We start from the raw sequence: 6,359 nt of genomic DNA, 5'->3' as shown, positions 1-6,359 counted from the left end.
TGAAGTATAAATTTTGACAAATACCATTCGTTCGCAGTTGCTGACTTTGCTATTGAGCAGAAGCTCTTGTGTTGTTGTAAATCACATGAAAATAGTTGAAACTGCCGCGACTTTTCGTTTTTTACGTATGTTCTCTGCGAATCAAGTTCACGCAATCCTGTGTGCACAAGTATTTTATGTAGAGATTAGAGTGAACGAAACGACGGACCCTTCGGCTTTATGAAAGCAATTAAAAGTATTTTAACTCTATGGACTACGATACTGTTTGGGCGCAGGCTTTCTTTTACTTTTCTACCGGCGGCGAATGACACCCTCGAAAAATATTTCTGGCTACCTCTTGCACTCTTGCCACGGCCTTGGACTGTACGCTTCCCATGCTTTTGAGGGAGCTATAACCAGGCCTGCTGGAGACAGATCCTCCGCGCAATCCCAAATTATGTGATCCAGCGTTGCTAGTTCACCGCAACGCTGGCAGTAAGGATTTACTAGACCAGAAATATATTCGCACTGATCCATGAATTTGGCAGCGACCGTGTCTGCAGTCGCCTCCCCGTGGTGGCTTGATCTCGGCTCAGCGACGTATTCGGGGGAGGCAGACTCGCCCCTAAGATCTCTGTAATAACTCCCAATGGCCTGGCAGCTGTCCAGCGTCTCAATTCGCAAGGTCCCCGCGTCGGAGTCTTCCTCACCAGCACGGCTGACAAAACCTCGAGCGTACTGGTGAGCGGCCCCTTCATGAGCCGGGACCCAAACCAGGCCAATAACTTTCCTGCCTTTTGGCATCGTGGTACTCGGTGGCGGAGATTCGCCCTCGCGCAATGTTGCGGAGGACCGTCTTGTAATCGCAAAGAATGGTGCTGGCGCCTTCCTGAGTAATTCCTAGCGTTGTAGTATCCTTTTCAGCCATCCCAACTCTGCTCGCGTAACTGCCGAGGCTACTACCTTGCGGGAAATGCTCCCAGCGGAGACTCCACGGTGCTTCCATCCCCCGAGTATTTTTCTCTAAGGAGCTGCGCCTTGGCCCTCTCCGTCCATCGTGACGACCCACCAGCACATTCTTACCCGATGGGCACTGAACCTCCCATGGACGTCCTGCAGACATCCTAAACATCCGCAGGACATCCATGGGACTCCCAATGCCCATTGGGTAGGGAGCGCTCCGACTCTAATGCATTGACGGATTTCTACCGGCAAAACTACCCGGTCGAGGTAGTTTCCGTCCCTAATATCCTGAGACGAGTCCCGCCTACGTCGTCCGAAGCCTCTGTTCATGCGACGTCAGCTCAGTTACTACATGGTACTGTGCACCCGCGGTGCCGCAGTGGAGGTCTCCGGAATAATTTCGACCACCTGAGGATTTTTAACATGCAATAACATCGCAGAATACGGGCGCCTTCCGCATTTCGCCTCCATTGAGACGCGGCCGCCGCGGTCGGGTTCGCACCCAGGTACTGCGGCACAGTAGCCGAGCGCCTAACAATTGAGTCACCGCGGCGGGTGCAAAGCAGTCACCGACAAAGGCGTTCCAAACAGCGGACACGTAAACCGCGCTAAGCCTTCCCGCGCATGTGCAGCCCCTCGGCACTTTGTAGCAGCATGTATCAGATTTAATATAAAGGCGCAAGTTTGCGCAATCGCCGCAGCATTCCCACCACTGACTTTTTTGTTTGCCACTACAAGTAAATCGTTATATTTAGCTCTGATTTTCTAGATATATTTTTTTTTTAAGTTACGACTGCCACCACGGTAACAACGCAGTGACATCACGTCCACAACTGGGCGCCTCGATGGGGATACGAGTCACCCTAGTCCAGGACCAGCAAAATAACAGTTGCCGATATTGGTGACAGAAATAAATAACATTGTTTCAGGGATAAACCACTCTAGTGGTTTAAACTGGCTGTGTATGTGATTTCAGTGCTGGTGACAGTCTTCACTCCTCTAATGTAAGTCAATGTGCGAGGGTTTCCACAAAAGCCGCGGCAGAGTTTCGTGAGACGTACTCGCCGTCTGCTATCCCAGTGTTGCCATACTATTCTCACGAAACTCTGCCCAAAGCCGCTTACCAAGCGGAAAGAAACGTTCCTATGCCCAAAACATAGAATTTTAAAATGTTTTGCTACGTTTCTCAGCAGCACAGCTGGGCTTACGTTTATGTTCGCGAGGAGCTTTCGGTTGCCGCAAAGAAACCATGGCCAATTTCAGCGCAGCAGACTGCGCGTGGCAGCTTATGCAATCGTTCGCCGTGGTTCGCCGTGGTTACTCGTTCGCCGTGCGACCACTCAACTTCTGGCCTGCGGATGCCCGATGGCAAATCTCAGCTCAGACTGAGCGAATTAACAGTGGCACTCGCTCGTGCATTCAAATTAGTGGGCATTTTTTCTTACTGAGATACACGTAATTCAGACGCGGCCAATTCGTCAGTTCGAATGAACCAAAAGCTCGATTCTGGAGTTCGAATTTTCGATATTCTAATTTGAGTTCAGCTAATGCAAACAAGGAAAATATTGGATGAAAGTACTGTGAGCATTGAGCTCCACTTACTAACAACCAATTTTGCTTCTTGAAATCAACCAAGCTGTACACTTTCCATATGCAGCTAATGCCTGTTGCTTAAAAGCTTATAAGCTCAAAAGTCATCCAGCAAAATGAAAACGGAAAAAGAACAATTCACAAGGTCACTTCAAAAGGGGTGCTGAAGTGGAGACAGTACAGGTGTTCAGAGTTAAACATTCATGTTTATTGAATAAAATAAAGAAAGAAAACAAAAACAAGTCAGTGATAATGGAGTTGTTTCGGCTTTGTCTCCTGATCAGTGACACGACGCACAAAGATGGCGTCGTGCGGTTTCTTATGAATCTCGCCCTGTTCGCAGAGGAATGAATAGCCAACAGCGAGCCATCATGGCTAAAGGCCAGGGATGCAATGCTCGATGGGTACTTGTGGAACTGACAGAGACGCTTCTTGTTGAAGCCGTCCCAGATGTTCACGTGGCCGTCACTGTCTCCCGCCGCAAATGTGTTGTACAAGTTGTGGAATGCGTTCACAGTTGCGTTCACAGGGTAGATGAGCTCGATGCCATTGCTGTCTTTGGCACGGTGACACTTGAAGGCGTACTTCTTCTGCACTTCGGGGTTTGGATCCAAGTATTCAATAGCCACGCGCCCTGTGTAGAACCATACAATCAGCAACTTGATGCAACAAGTGAAGCCAGGACAGACAAGAGGGTCAACCACTGGAAGTACAGTGAGAAGTGCCCTTCCTGTTGTGTTCATTATTCTGACTGCTCTAAGTTCTCTCTCCAGTGGATAGACAACTTGGTCGAAATGAAACAGCCTAATACATCTTGCCACCAGAAAACAAAGTTAGGCAAGTTGATTACTAAGAGGCTTATTATACTTAGCTAGTACAAGCTAAGCGCCCTAATCCAATGTTTACACAAAAACTCAGTGGCTTAGGCACTTAGCTGACGAGCACCACACCACGGTTTCAATGCTCATATGCATTTAGCTAGGGACAAAAACCTGATGGAGCATTTAAGCCCCGCCTTCAGGGTATGATGTGATAGCGTAAATGGTCCCTTCAGTGGCCTAGGGTTTTCTTGGCATATCACTTCACAGCCATGGAAACTATTCGTTCCTTCGCCATCATGTAAAGCTTAACCTACACTTAAGAATTCCTACGCCATCATGTAACGCTTAACCTGAACTTAAGAATTACTTCGCCATCACGTAACGCATAACCCACACTTAAGTGCAATAGCATTACTGATACCTCTCGCACAAGTAGTCCTTCTCTGTCGCCTAGGTTCTACCTACATGCCCAAGTATGCAATATTGGCCATTCCCTACTTTACATTTATTGAACGGAGGAAGTCCTCCTACCGATCCTGGCACAGTGGAGTAGCGGTTAAGTGATGTGCCACTGCCACAGAAGGTGGCTATGTTTGGAACAGCGGCTGTTTCAAACACAGCCACTGGTGGGGTTTCTGAGATCCAGGTTGTGATAACGTCACAAGGTCACGTGACTTAGTGACAGGAGGGCCACCGGAATTTTTTCTCTTAATGCCGACTACACTGACAGCAGCATTTATGCATTTTAACAATATTTTGTTAAAATGCATGAATGCCAGTACACATTACAAAACTGCCGGTGGTCAAAAGTAACCTGGACCCCGCAGCAGGGCATCCTTCAATGTCCTCTGTCTAGCTTTGGAGCATTAATTGGCAAGTATTATGTACTTTCCCACGACTTTTCTTTGAATAACAAATAAGGAGATCTGGTGCAAAGCCCACAGTTTGCATTTGTAACGCCTTGATGGATGCACAGTCTTTCTTTCTACTGTGTCAAGCTACAAATTTGCAAAGGACGTCGCCCGACAGTGAAGCAAGAGCATTACGTTTTGCCCCAAAAAATAATTCATTAGTACAAGAAAATGATAGCAGACTGCCAATAAATTTCGACCACCTGGGGTTCTTTAACGTGCACTGACATCGCACAGTACACGGGCCTCTAGAATTTCGCCTCCATCGAAATTCGACCGCCGTGGCCGGGATCGAATCCGCATCTTTCGGGTCAGCAGCCGAGCGCCATGACCACTGATTCACCGCGGCAGCAAAAAAAAAAAACAAAAAGAGGTGCCGTTTTGGAGCTCTCGGGAATAATTTCGACCACCTGGGGATCTTTAACGTGCTCTGAAATTGCACAGCATATGGGCGCATTTTTGCATTTCGCCTCCATCAAAACGCGGCCGCCGTGCGGCTGGATTTGAACCCGGATACTCGGCTCAGCGCCGAGCACGCTCACCACTCATCCAGTACTTTAATTCTGCTATTCAAATGCGCCTCGTGAGGGCAGTAGTAAACGTTCATCGTGTAGTGAAATTAATTTTAACAACTTTTAATATTACCCTCTCGGGGCACTAATTAACGAGTGTTTCTATTTCGTAGTCGCTGCCGAAGCACCCAGCTCGACTGTAGGAAGCTAGCTCAGCCTGCTTTTCTTTAATGCGTTAGCATTAAAACATGTTATGTTATGTTATGTTAGGTTTAATGGCACATAGGCAGCTAAGGCCATCATGCGCCAAACACAAGGTATAATAATTTCTGTGCGATTTAATAAAAATGTGAAAAGGTGACCAGTGGTGTAAAGGGCCTAAAAATTTACCTATCTACTAATAACAGAGAAAAAGAGATTTAAGAATTGCTAAAGGTAAAAGCTTTAAAAAGGTCAGGTAGCCTCAGCAGCCATCCTTGGCTGGGCGAGGATGTCGAGGAACCCGACCAATCAAATAAAAGCCTCAGCCCCTTCTTCACGAGTGAGGAAATGGCTGAGGGACATCATGTGAAGCTGTGGGTCATGATTTATATTTTGTTGAGAAAACCTGCTTCAGTTAAAAACTTAAAAACACAAGATATGTCCACAATTGCATTATCGCCTATGAGTAGCGCTGGGTGGAAAGGAATGGTTTGCGTGTAAAACAGAGAAAAGCACTTCTTCCTTAGTTCTTCGAGTTTAGAACATGAAAATAAAATGTGGTTAACTGTAAGTTCACCTCCACATGCACAAATTGGTTTATCTTGTTTCGTGAGCAGAAAGTTGTGTGTAAGGTGCGTGTGACCTATACGGAGACGGCAGATAATCACTTCTTTGAAACGTTCTTGGTGTACACATGACTTCCATTCTCCTAAAACAGGTTTTACCAAATGTAGTTTATTGTTTATTTCACTATTCCAAGCAGATTGCCATTTTTGCCTTGCTTTAAGATTTACTAAGTTTATGCAGTCTCGATGCGGCACATTTACATTTTTTGTTTGCTTGTCACGTGCTTGGGCAGCGCATAAATCTGCTCTCTCATTGCCTTCTATTCCTACATGACTCGGGACCCAACATAGTTTTATGTTGTGTCCTTTAGCTGTGGATGTTACTATGTTGTGTATGATGTCACCGAGTAGAGGAGTGATAGCATTTCGAGAGTGGAGAGCTGTAAGCACACTTAAGGAGTCTGTATAAATGATACCGTTCTTGACATTCTCGTTTACTATTTTTTCTATGGCAACATATACGGCGTAACATTCGGCAGTGAAAACAGATGCACACTGCGGAAGTCTTACTGTTTCCTCCCAATTCCCTCGTACTACCGCGCTTCCTACATATTTATCTGTTTTTGAACCATCAGTATAAAATTCTGAAAAGCTACTGTATTTTTCTTTCAGTGCAAGAAATTCTTGTATGATATGCTGTTGTGGAGTTTTCTTTTTACGGAACTGTGTAAGTGTGAAGTCGCAGATTACAGGAAAATTGTACCATGGAGGTAGTGGGTCTCGTCTTCGGGCAACGTCAGGTAGTGTGTCCTGCAT

The 6,359-nt window shown here is 46.3% G+C and overlaps 1 pseudogene; it reads right to left on the bottom strand.

Moving 5' to 3' along the window:
* Positions 1 to 2,775: 2,775 nt before the first annotated feature.
* On the bottom strand, positions 2,776 to 3,725 carry LOC149372388 (mitotic checkpoint protein BUB3 pseudogene; annotated as a pseudogene).
* Positions 3,726 to 6,359: the final 2,634 nt, after the last annotated feature.

Source organism: Amblyomma mixtum, chromosome 1 (genome assembly GCF_055824585.1).
Source record: "Amblyomma mixtum isolate Tamu chromosome 1, ASM5582458v1, whole genome shotgun sequence".
Classification (NCBI taxonomy): Eukaryota; Metazoa; Arthropoda; class Arachnida; order Ixodida; family Ixodidae; genus Amblyomma; species Amblyomma mixtum.
Note: the sequence above shows the minus strand (reverse complement) of the source record. Positions and strands in the feature narration are given on the sequence as shown.